General features: G+C 42.8%; 1 long non-coding RNA gene and 1 pseudogene across 3 annotated transcripts in view; both read left to right on the top strand.

Moving 5' to 3' along the window:
- The first annotated feature begins 1,233 nt into the window (after positions 1-1,233).
- Positions 1,234-13,462, top strand: part of LOC146362357 (uncharacterized) — a 17,273-nt gene continuing 5,044 nt past the window's right edge. For 2 of the 3 annotated variants that reach the window (XR_014799313.1, XR_014799311.1), the window contains exon 1: positions 2,450-2,701. This is a non-coding gene — a long non-coding RNA (uncharacterized LOC146362357). The other variant, XR_014799312.1, reaches the window with a different exon arrangement.
- Positions 9,465-12,344, top strand: LOC146362358 (zinc finger X-chromosomal protein-like; annotated as a pseudogene).

Below are 13,462 nucleotides of genomic sequence, written 5' to 3'. Positions count from 1 at the left end.
GGTAGGGACGTAGATCGACCGGTAAATTGAGAGCTTCGCTTTTACACTCAGCTCCCTCTTCACCACGACAGACCAGTGCAGCGTCCGCATTACTGCAGCCGCCGCACCAATCCGTCTGTCGATCTCTGGCTCCCTTCTCCTGTCACTTGCGAACAAGACCCCGAGATACTTGAACTCCTAAACTTGGGGCAGGAACTCATCCCCGACCTGGAGTGGGCACTCCACCCTTTTCCGGCTGAGAAAAGGGTGGAGTATCAGCTTTAGTCAAACAGAAATAAAAAGTCTATTAAAAGAGAAAGAGAGATGTCAAAAACGACGGGAGAAAGAAACAAAAGGACGGCAGTTTTATACAATCCAAATGAAAACTGCAGAAATGAGAAGTGCAGGATGGAGGAGAGAGAAAAACAATCCTTTCATGTCTCAGATTTGGGCGCACTGGGCTAAAGAGCACAGTATTTACTGTAGGGAAACACTGCAATGCAAAATGTGAGCACTGTGGAGATGACGAGACGATAGAGCTTGTTATATTACAGTGCCAGAAGTGTGAGGAAGAAACGAGACAATGATTTAAAACCTAAACAGAATAAAACTAAAACTAGATTTAATTGATTATCATATTATCTAAAACAAACACATCTGTATGGTAGTAGCTAATCCTTAAGTGACATTCCTGTCCACACTCCATACCACCTGGTGGCGGTAACACACCAATTCATTGTTTGTGAACTGCCAATAAACACCAAGAAGAAGAAGAAGAAGAGGAGGAGCAGCAGCATCCGGAGCAAACTGCGGCAGCCTTTGGTCTTTTCTTCTCAGCTCCAGTGAGCTGGAACTCTGCTGCCCTTCACAATAAAAGCAGAGAACTATTAAAAAAACAACAAAAAACAAAAACTTAATTTGAACTACAAATAGCAGCAAAGCTCAGTGAAGAGGCGCAGATGAAGTTTAGCAGCTCAGCTTTCCAGCGCTTCGAGGCATGTGCGTGTATGTCTGTAATGATCACCCGGGTGAGACCTTTAACTTGAACTCTGACCCGGAAGTGTAGGTGTATGGTTGTTAGACGTTCAACATCACACAGCAGACACGTCCTGTGCAGGTGAGGATGTGGAGGCTCGAGGCTCTGAAGCTGCTGATCAGCCAGCGGCTCAGCGCCGCAGTGGACGACATCCTGTGGCACGTGGACCGCACCATCCGCACGCTGCAGGAGGAGGAGATGGAGAAGCTGGGAGCTCCCTGACTGCTAATCAGTGTCGAGGGCAGACGGAGAGGAGGGGAGGTGGAGCCAGCAGAGGGCTGTACTGAGTGCAGGCTGATGGTGCAGCAAAAGGTGTTCATCATCACTGAGACTCATTTCCAGAAACATAAAGCTTTTTGGTGGCTCATGCTTTATGTGCCTGATTCATGCTGCCTTCCTTAGTTTGGATTAAAAAAGACCTTTGTGCAGGTTGCTTCTATGATCCAAGGTGTTGTTATATCCTTAATTCAAAAGAGGTTGAAAGGGAAAAAAGTCAAATAAGCGGTGAGGTAAAACACGAGCACGCCTTTACTGCTTTTAGAGGAACTAAGTAGCAGCCATGTGTGTTACTGATCATCAGTATGTGGAAGCAGTCAGTGTGCAGGTGTAGAGCTTCAGGTGTGTGTGAACTCTGCAGTGAGAAAGATTATCCACAAATGGAAAACACTCAGGGCAGGTGACCAGGAGTGGACGTACTGCAAGTTCCCCCCGAGCTCAGACCGCGCAACGCTCAGTGAAACGGCAAAAACCCAAGAGCTGCATCTCAGACTCCACACGGCTCAGGTTGCATGTTAAAGGTCAGGGCAGGACAATTAGAAAAAACTGAACAAGTGTGGCTTGTTAGGGAAGACTTCAGGAGACAGCCTCTTCTCTCTAAAGAGAATATGGCAGCCCGGTGAAGCTGGTGTGCAAAGCTGCATCTGAGCAAAGCTCACGACTGGTGGGGCAGTTTTTAATGACTGTATCTAAACAGCTGCTGGAGTAAAGCAAAAGAGTAAAAGCTTCACATCTGAAACTCAGTCATCACTGAAGTATGACTCATTGGTTCATGTTGTGAACTCATGCACTAACATGCACAAAAACATTCCACCTTAAAAGCTGCTTTACTTCCCTTTTTTGAACGTTTGCTGGAACCGTTTTTGGAAAACTAATTTTGATTTGAACAGTTATGATTATCTGTGGCTCTGACAGATGGTTTCTAATTCACGTTATTCTATGAGAGAGAGGGCAGGTGGAGGAAGGCGTAGCTGCTGATGAAGACGCTCATACGTGGAGATGAAGCTGAGAGACTGAGGACTTTCTGATCTGTTAATGAAGCCAGTCTAACATTTGATCGTGTCATCAGTTGGAGGTCAACAATGGATGTAAAGTGGCTCTGTGGTTACAGCCGGAGAAACCAGTCACTGGATCATGGAGCAGTGGAAGAAGGTAGCCTGATCTGAATCACGTTTTCTTTTACCCCACATGGATGGCCAGGTGTGTGCATTGCTTACCTGAGAAACACCTGGGATCAGGATGCATTGGTGGAATTGTTACACACACGTACCACCAACCTCAGCATTGTTGCAGACCATGTACACCCTTTCATGGAAATGGTACACCCCAATGGCTGTGGTCTCCTTAAGCAGGATAGTGCACCCTGCCACAAAGCAAAAAGGATTCAGGAATGGTTTGAGGAGCACAACGGTGAGTTTGAAGTGTTGACTTGGCCTCCAAATTCATCTGATCTCAGTGCAGTCGAGTACCTGTGGGATGTGCAGGATCCATGCATGCCTGCCTCACAGCTTACAGAACTTAAAGATATGTTGCTAACATCTTGGTGCAGATACTACAGCTCACCTTCAGGGATCTAGTGGAGTCCATGCCTAAGATTATTAGGCAGGTGGTCATAAAGTTGTGTCTGATTGGTGTATATCAAGAAAACACAGCTCATCTCTGCATGGCGCTGGTTTCCATGAGTTCAAAATGTTCAAAAGCCAGGATCTGGGTGATTAATTATATCTCAGTTTGCAGTTCTGATTTCAGTCTCAACTGGTCCGCCTTCTGCAGCATGTGATTGTTTGGCCGTCAGCTTTTGTCTGACACTCGTGGCCATGTGCTTGAAGCAACGAGACATCCTGCTGTGGAGTCACGCTTTTCACTTGTTTCACAGGCAAAAACCTGGTAGTCTAAACTTAGCTGCCCACCATATGACATAATGTTTTTTAGCTCTCAGCCATAAAAAGCTGATGAGGTATTGTTGTCTCCCCGCTCAGCAGGTGGCGTGGACATTCAAGAATGAGGCAACGTAGGATTTTCCAATTGATACCAACGGTGCATCTAAGAGGCTGAGGGGTAGAACTGGAAGCCACTATTATTTTTGTTATCAGTTTAAAATCGTTTAGTTTTAAAGTGCATTTCAGTCATGAATCTGTGTCAGAATCACAATACTTTAATAACCCCCAAGGAAATTATTAGCTGTTTATATGCAGTGTTGGGAAGGTTACTTTTAAAATGTATTCCACTACAGATTACATGCCCCAAAATGTATTTTGTAACGTGTTATGTTACTCAATGACAGTAACGGATTCTGAATACTTTGGATTACCTATTATATTATCATGCTTTTTACAACTACATGAATGTACTATTGCTGTGTGATTTATTACTATTACTGAAGGTTACTCTCCACACCAACACAACTAGATGTTTAAATCTTAATATAAATGAGTAACAGTAGGTGGACATTAGGTAAGGCTGCACTTTTTGCAGAGATCTCGTATAGAAAACTATTCGGCGCGTATATAAAACAGGTCCACGGCTCTGAACCGTAGTAAAGGGACCTCTGGCTAATACGTCGGGTTCCTGTCGGCTCGTAGCTGAAAACTAGCTTTACTTTGTTGTCTGGGTCAACTTTGCTAGCGAGAGACAGAGAGAGGTGTTGAAAGACTGCTCCAACGGAGCTTATTGTTTCAGAGGAAAACACGAACACAGCATACAGTTGAGTCCTAATAGCTTACTTACAACCAGTGTTGGGACTAACGCGTTATTAAGTAACGCGTTACAGTAACTACGTTATTATTGTGGTAACGAACACGGTAACTAGTTATTATGCCAAAACCGGGAACGCGTTACTCGTTACTGGGATTTAAATGGGCTCGTTATTCGTTACTTCGTGTGGTGGCTATCGCGGAGCTTCCACAGATTCAATAACATTAGCAAGTGGTGGAGGCCAGCAGGTGGATGAAGGAAAAGGGAGTCAAGAGGAGAGACCCGAAGCGGCCGCCGGTCCGAGAGTGTCAGGTGAACTGAACTTCAGGTAAGAAGTTATAACCTGCAGTCCATCTGGGTCAGATATGAACCAAGTTTAGGTGGAGTTTATTTTCGTTACTGCGTGCTAGCTAGCATGACGGAGTTTCTATACAGCTGGGTGGGTGCTATGTTAGAATAGAATAGAATAGAATTCAACTTTATTGTCATTGCACATGCACAGGTACAGGGCAACGAAATGCAGTTTGCATCCATCCAGAAGTGCTTTAGTGATATAGATATATTACAATATATATTAGCAATAATATAGATATGTGAGTATATTACAGAAATGGGTCTATTATGGTATGTTATAATGTACACGGTATGAAGTATGTTGTGAATATTCTATAACTATAAGTATGTACAGGCTGTAGTGAGTACAAGCTATGTACAGGATATGAACAGGATATAAATATGAAAAACTGTACAGAATATGAAATAAATAACTTTACAGAAATCTGAGATATACAGTTATACAGAAATGGGAACTATGCAGGTTATAAACAGTTGTAGGATTAAAAATTATCGAATGTACAGAATGATTATTTACACAGAGCTATACAGTAGTGCAGTTAAGATAAGTGAGATATAATTTCTACAGAGGCTATATAAAGTGCTAGTGGTGGTTCAGTCCATGTTATTATTGTGTGTTTGAGGGTACAGTTGTCCATTGTGGGTGTGTGTATGTTCAGTCCATGTGTTAACGTGGGTCAGATGTCAGGAGGCAGAGTTCAGGAGTCTGACAGCTTTGGGGAAGAAGCTGTTCCGGTACCTGGTGGTCTTAGTCCGGAGGCTCCTGTAGCGCCTCCCAGAGGGCAGGAGGGTGAAGAGTCCATGTGATGGGTGACTGGGGTCTTTGATGATTTTCCCAGCCCTTTTCAGACACCGCTTCCTGTAGATGTCCTTTATGGCAGGAAGTGGTGCTCCGGCGATGCGCTGGGCAGTTTTCACGACCCTCTGCAACGCCTTCCGGTCCGAGGCAGAGCAGTTCCCGTACCAGACTGTTATACAGTTGGTCAGGATGCTCTCGATGGTGCAACGATAGAAGTTCACCAGGATGTCTGAGGACAGGTGGTTCTTCCTCAGAGTCCTCAAGAAGAAGAGGCGCTGGTGAGCCTTCTTGACCAGCTTGGAGCAGTTGGTCGTCCAGGTGAGATCCTCGGAGATGTGGACTCCCAGGAACTTGAAGCTGCTCACACGCTCCACAGCCGTCCCCTTAATGTGGATGGGTGGATGTGGGTCAGCATTCCTCCTGTAGTCCACGATGAGCTCCTTGGTCTTCTCGGTGTTAAGCAGCAGGTTGTTTGTGTCGCACCACTCAGCCAGACGATCCACCTCCTCCCTGTAGGCAGCCTCATCGTTGTCACTGATGAGGCCAATCACCGTGGTGTCATCTGCAAACTTAATGATGGTATTGGAACCATCAGCAGGTCTGCAGTCGTGGGTGAAGAGGGAGTAGAGGAAAGGGCTCATCACACAGCCTTGTGGTACACCGGTGTTCATCGTGATTGTAGATGAGCAGCGGTTATCCAGCCAGACATGTTGGGGGCGGTTGGTCAGGAAGTCCAGTAACCATTTGCAGATGAGGGAACTGATGCCCAGGTCTGTCAGTTTCCTGATGAGTTGTGAGGGGAGGGTTGTATTGAATGCTGAACTGAAGTCTATAAACAGCATTCTGGCGTAGGTGGTGTTGTTGTCCAGGTGTGAGAGGACAGAGTGCAGTGCGATGGAGACTGCATCCTCTGTGCTCCTGTTCTGGCGGTATGCGAATTGGCGAACGCGTTTCGTATTGAGGTGAAAAGGAACAGTTTGTCCCGGACTTCAGCTACAATGAAAAAGACACAAAGCTGGAGTTATTCTGTGTCTTTGCTGCACAGCTGCCTCTTCTTCTCTCATCTTCTCACCCTCCCTCTCCTGTTTCTACTTCAGTCATGAAACTGATCAATGATCAGCTGATCGGCTTTTCTCTCTTGTTTATTTATCGCCCACTTTGCGCCAGAAAGAGGAAACCAGCGGATGTCGCGCTAAACAACAGCAGCACTTTTAAGCTTGATCAGCTGTTGTTAGAATTTATTTAATATTAATTTCTAGTATCAGCTGATGTTTGCTGGAGCCACAGCTGTAAAGCTGCTGGTCATGATGTCGGTTTGGTTATGTGATGAGAGGGAAACATGAAGATGAAACCAGGAGATGTCCTTACTGAATCATCAGAGCTGTGATGGAGAAACAGGTTTACCTTTTAGTTAACATGAATGAGTTGAAGGGAAGTGATGAGCTGTTTCTGAGAGACAAATAACACCAGGATCCTTTTCTAAGTAGCTGACAGCTGGTAACTGTGCAGGGGCGGGTCTAGCAAAGTGTTGCCAGGGGGGCAGGTAGGGCATTAACAGGGAGAGGGGGGCACAAGGAAATACTTTCTTATTCTCATTTAAAATGTCTCGCTTTTAAAAAAAATAATTATCTGAGTCTTGCAACAAACAATTGATAGATTGATACATATATACCATCAGAACAGTGTACATCACTGTCACAACAGTGTTTATTTTCATTCAAAGGCTTTATGATTTTTCCTATAATGGCGGCCGGTCTCTAGTCAAAATGCCCGGGATGATTTTTTTGTCCCAGTCCAGCTCTGTATGCAGCTCATCTGCAGTCTGGTGTTACCTACATCTTCCTATTCAGAAGGCAGAATTTCCGAGTTCTGAGTACAATCGAAAGCACCACGACTGCAGTTTTTGTGTTGGATGTAAAAAGCAGGCTAGGATAGAATCAGGTGTGGGATTTCTCTCGTGGAAATGTGCACATTATTTTTTCCTTTCTATTGGTAGGTGGCACAGTGCACTTGTGGCAAGTAAGCAAGCTAGAAGACTGGCAATCTTGCTGGGTATCCAGTTACGGAAGCAACACATTAACAAGAGAATTCTGAGTAAAACCAAAGTTACTTTCCCTAGTAACAAGTTACTCTGAAAGTAACGAGTAACTTGAAGTAACTGAGTTACTTTTGATAGAAGTAACTAGTAATGTAACTAAGTTACTAATTTAAAGTAACTTACCCAACACTGCTTACAACTGGGCTCATCAGGCACTCTTTTTGGCTGCAGTGGTTATTATTATATTTACATGCTTCCAGCTCCCGTTTCTGCTCCGTGACAGCTCGTACTTTTCCACTGTCCTTTTGTGTGCACATAACGGGTATAGAGCTATGGCTGTAACACTCTGCTCATATTGCCTTCATATTAAATCATTTTTTGAATAATAATTTTAAACAACGTTTCTTCACGTCATTATGCGGCCGCGAGTAGAGGTGACGTGGGCCTGAGACTGAGACACAGACATTAGAGCTTCTTAATGCGTGTTTTGTTTGGGTTTCCACCAGCGTGGAATTACCAAAAATAGAGAGGACATAGCCGAACATATGAAACAGGAAAATACCGCCGTGTAATCCATTTATTTCAACAAAGTAACTGTATTCTGAATACCACCTTTTTAAATGGTAACTGTAACTGAATACAGTTACTCATATTTTGTATTTTAAATACGTAACGCCGGTACATGTACTCTGTTACTCCCCAACACTGTTTATATGAGATGTGCCTCACTGTCCCAGGGGTATATGATCAGAGGCTTCATTCTTGGATGGCCTCCTTAGTCTAACTGTCACTTTACCAATAATATGTGGGGGCTTAAAGACTAAGAAAGAGCTGCTCGACAGCACATGTGAGGCCGTATAGACTCAAAGGCTGGGACTTGATGAATTCATCAAACATCCATCTTTTGAGTATTAAATTTCAAATTGCATTAATAAACAGCCATCATGTCAAAAATAAAACTTGATCATCATTTATGTCCAGCTGAGAATGAATCTGGGCGCTCATGTTACAATAAATGAACTCAAATCAAATCTACAGTCTTAGCAGCGCACAGTGATATAAGGAATGAGAGAACTGACAGCTATTACTTTAATCACCCCGTCTCAGTTCTGTGATGTAATGTGGTAACATCTGGACTGATGTGTTTACTGTCAGCATTTTAATTGCTAGTTTAAAGGCTGTAGATAGATATAGATAGATAGATATATATATATATATATATATATATATATATATATATATATATATATATAATAAATAACAGGTGAAATAAATTTTCGATTTGAAGTATTTATTAATGGATTGATAACTCATTTTGAAATATTGATTTAAAAATAGTGTTTTTATTTTAAATGATAAAATAATAAATTACTTTAGTAATGTTTCGATACACGTGGCTCTTGTGGTCCTCCATAGCTGATGAGAGTGAGCGATGATGCTAATGACATCAGGATGTTTTCATTACTTCTGAACTTCATAAATTTGCCTCCAACAAACCCCCCAAAAAGAAATCCAGAACTAAACGTGAATCTGAGCATTTTTAAAGAACACACACTGAAAAGACACTCAAGTAAAAAAAAAAAAAAGAAAAAAGTTTCTTCCTGTCTCAAGTTAGTCGTTGACCAATGAAAACGCTCTGAGCATCTAATTCATCAAAGAAACATGAAATCATGATTATGTTTGAAGTAAACTTCATAACTCAGCCGCTGAAATCACTAGGTGAAGTGTACAAACACAACTACTTTGTCATTGTGAGGCCGAGGCATTAGCACTCGGTTTCGGGCTGGTTTCGGACTGATACACTTGTGTCTGTTCAGCTGATAATTCCAGGTGAACGTCTTGAGACAGGTACTGCAGCTGAAGTTCTTCTCCCCACTGTGAATTTTCATGTGAGCGTTCAGGGCCGAGCGGCAGCTGAAGGGTTTGCTGCACTCGGAGCAGCTGAACGGTTTCTCTCCCGTGTGAAGCGTCATGTGGTTCGTCAGCGCCGCCTTCTCCATGAAGCATCGGCCGCACTCGGAGCAGCTGAACGGTTTCTGGCCCGTGTGAGTCCAAAGGTGTTTTTTAAGACTTCCGCTCTGAACGAATCTTTTGTCGCACTTCGGACAACCGAACGGTTTCTCTCCTGTGTGGCTCCGTTTATGCCTTAACAGGTGTGCCATGCGCTTAAACGATTTCCCACATTCGGTACAGATGAGCGCTTCTTCGCCCGAGACACATTTCTGTTCCTGTAAAGAGTGAAGATGATGAAGAGAAGCCTCAGCGCTCACAGCTTCACCACACCCTGAATGAGGAGGTCAGAGACTCTGTGGGAGACCAGTATTATCACCGGAACCCAGATCAGTTTCCTACTGAGGCGATCGTGGCTCAAGAGTTGGGCGTTCGCCTTGTAATCGGAAGGTTGCTGGTTCGAGCCCCGGCTTGGACAGTCTCGGTCGTTGTGTCCTTGGGCAAGACACTTCACCCGTTGCCTACTGGTGGTGGTCAGAGGGCCCGGTGGCGCCAGTGTCTGGCAGCCTCGCCTCTGTCAGTGCACCCCAGGGTGGCTGTGGCTACAATGTAGCTGCCATCACCAGTGTGTGAATGGGTGGATGACTGGATGTGTAAAGCGCTTTGGGGTCCTTAGGGACTAGTAAAGCGCTATACAAATACAGGCCATTTACTCATTGCAAGACTTCTTCTGATCATGAAATTAGTGAGTTGGGATGTCATGACTTGAAGAAGTCTTTCAGCTGCTTAGAGTGTGGCAAGATTTTTGCCTATAAGGCCCAGCTGGATTCCCACATGCGATGTCACACAAGAGAGAGACCATTCCAATGCTCATTTGTAAGAAGTGTTTTTCATGGAGTGGACAGAAGCACCTGACAATCCAGACGGGGGAGAAACTCTTCAGGTGCTCTGTGTGTGGCAAATGTTTTACAGAAAGTGGAAACCTGAAGGTGCACATGGGGATCCACACAGGAGAGAAACCAGTCAGCTGTGGTAAAAGATGTGCAGAAAGGGGAAATATGAAACATGGTGATCCACAGAGAAGAAATGATGTTCAGCTGCAGCATTTGTGACAAACAATTCAGTTGGCTTCATCAGATTAACAACCATGAGTGTGTTAAGTCCTCACCGCTTCATCACAGCCACACTGAGGACAACAGAGAATTAGACCTGAAACAAACCAGGAACTCAGACCTTTTTTTACAGCCAAGTACTGACAACAAGACTTTGCACTGCTCTGAGCTTAGTGGAGTTCCAGTTATTGGTGTGGGCTGTAATAACTGCAAGAGGTCGTTCAGCTGCTCAGAGTGTGGGAAGAGGTTTGCCTAGGGTCAGCTAAAGGCCCACATGAGGTCACACACGGGAGAAAGTCCGTTCAGGTGCCTGCATTGCCAGAAAAGGTTTTTGTGGAAAAGATGTTTGCAGAAGCACATGAGAATTCATAAAGGGGGGTAAAAAACATACGTCCACACATGACTCCAATTACACTCAGCCATTGTTGTGAGTGCGCACACCAGGGGCTGTGACACAGTTATACAGCCGTGTTTCGCACATGACTATGAAAGGCATAAGAGGAAGTAGTTCCTTCCAATTTAGACGATCCGAATGATATAGTTTCTTTCCACTGTGTTCCTTTTAATGGGAGAAACTACAAATTTACCCCAGAGTACTAAAATATCGATATTTTAATATGAGAATCGATACTAGAACATAAATTACTGGTATCAGAAGAATCGATATTTCAGTATCGATCTGCACACCACTACTGGGTGTTTCTTCTTCACTCACTATGTGTTAACAAACCTCTCTGCACTGAATCATACCTGTTATTAATCTCTGTCTCTCTTCCACACCATGTCTTTATCCTGTCTTCCTTCTCTCACCCCAACCAATCACAGCAGATGGCCCCGCCCCTCCCTGAGCCTGGTTCTTTTTTTCCTTCCCACTGTCGCCAAAGTGCTTGCTCATAGGGTTTCTCATATGGCTCATATATAGGCTCATAGGATTGTTGGGTGTTTCTCTGTATGTGTTATTGTAGGGTCTACCATTACAATATAAAGCGCCTTGAGGTGACTGTTGTTGTGCTTTGGTGCTGCATAAATAAAATTGAATTTTATCCAGTCTCACCTGAAACTCCCAGAGGACATGATTAAAAACATCACTTTTCATCATGCTCACCATTTGGGAGGTAAACGACCAGATGGGTGCAGACCAAGACGATTGTGGCCAAATGAAAAAATTTTACACAAAAAGAGCTGGTGAAGATCCGGGAGCTGAGAGGAACGGACTTCAGTGTGAACAACCAGTTTCCTAAAGAGATCCTGGAGGGACAGAAGGTTCTGTTCCCGATCCAAAAAAAGAGCATCCAAGGAGGCTCCTGAGGTGTCTGTGCGGTTGATAAACATCACACCATGGCTGATCTGCATTTTCTTTTTTCACTCTCCTTTCTCATTGATCTAATAGACGTGTCTGCATAAAATAATTAAAGCTGGTGGTTTAATCAGCATAACCTGCTTTTTCTTAGTACATTTATTATAATTCTTTTCTTCTTCTTCTGGTTTATGATTCTTTGGTGGCTACACCGTTTCATTCCCATCGTCTCTTTTGATGTCTTTTCTCTTTCTGCACTCAGCATTACGTCTGCTTTATGTAGTAAATTGCAGCACTGAAGGCAGAGCAATTTACTACATAAACACGCAGGACAGATCTACAGCCAGACCAGAGTTTAAACATGACCACACTGAGGTTGGTCACATGGAATATACATGACAAAAATTAAATGACTTACAGGCATACATTGTCTTTCTACAGGAGACACATATGTCCAAAACATCTGTACACACAGTCACTTCTCCACAGTTCCCTCAAACTTACTCAGCCTGTTACAACTCAAAACAAAGAGGCATAGAAAAAATAAATAAATAAAAATAAACTTCACTGTTAGCAGATCCAAAAGCAGATTTAAAAACTTCATTTATTGAAAATCTGGATATATGTATTTCAAGTATATATGGACCAACTGCATATTACACCTGCATTTTTCATACATTCTTCATTTCACTTTCAGATCACTCTGACACCATGCTTGTAATAGTAGAAGACTCCAGAAACTGACAGGCTCAGTACAGCAGTGCATCCAAGGAACTGGCAGTCGGCAAACACATGAGTGCTCATCTCAGATCTTTGGTGATCATAAACAGTCACTGTCCTCACATTTATGGATATTTTATATTGATAAGAACAAAATGAAATCACACAGCTTACAAATAATAAATTAACCTGACACTTTAATACATATACACACATACATATATATATATATATATATATATATATATATATATATATATATATATATATGTATATACATATATATATAAACTGGTATGAAAAGAGGACTTATTCATCACACTGATGCTGAACTGTGTGATGGCTCATGCTGACAAACAGAAACAGATTTGGTCTATAGTCGGTGTTTCCTGCAGACCAAATACTTTGAGGTTCTTTAAGTGAAAATACTCATAGTATGAAAGTAACGTAATTTAACATAGTGTGATTAAATATGCTAAACTGCAGAAGAAAGATGAGCTGATTCTGAGGGGGTCAGGTGTAACTCATCCAAACTGCAGCATTTTAAACAGGTTTGTTTTTCTTGTATTCAGACAATGATAGCTGTAGCTCAGGTGGCAGAGCAGGTCAGCCACTAATCAGAAGATCGGTGGTTCGATCCCAGGTTGCCTCCTGGCTGCATGCCAAATATCCTTGGGCAAGATACCAGAGGTGGAAAGAGTACTAAAATATTTTACTCAAGTAAAAGTACTATTACTTTGCTGAAATTTTACTCAAGTACAAGTAAAATTAGCTGTCTAAAAATGTACTCAAGTAAAAGTAAAAAGTAGCTCATTTAAAATGTACTCAGAGTAAAAGTTACATAGTTACTTTTCTGTCAGCAGGAGGACAGCCGCTTCTGAGTAGTGCAAAAAAAGACAGTGGGATATAAATCTCAAAGTAGTTCTTTTTTAGTGAAAAGAAAAACTTTACAAATTAAAGTGCAGTGGCAGTTAAACTGCAAGTATATACATGAAAATGGATAATGGTCACCAAACCAATCAACCAAACTGTCAGGTATCACAGTGTTTTCAATACAAAACCATATCATTCTTTCACATGAGAATGTGTTCTAAACTGTCAAATAAGAGAACAAGTCCTGAACTGAACGGCAGCTGCTATAAAAAATGTTTTTTAATTTTTTAAACTTGGCCCTGCCCTACTGTACCTCTAGATTAAAGTTCCTTTG

This window comes from Perissodus microlepis, chromosome 22 (genome assembly GCF_051167445.1).
Source record: "Perissodus microlepis isolate ML-2025 ecotype Zambia chromosome 22, ASM5116744v1, whole genome shotgun sequence".
NCBI classification, from domain to species: domain Eukaryota; kingdom Metazoa; phylum Chordata; class Actinopteri; order Cichliformes; family Cichlidae; genus Perissodus; species Perissodus microlepis.
This window is presented reverse-complemented; position numbering and strand designations above follow the sequence as displayed.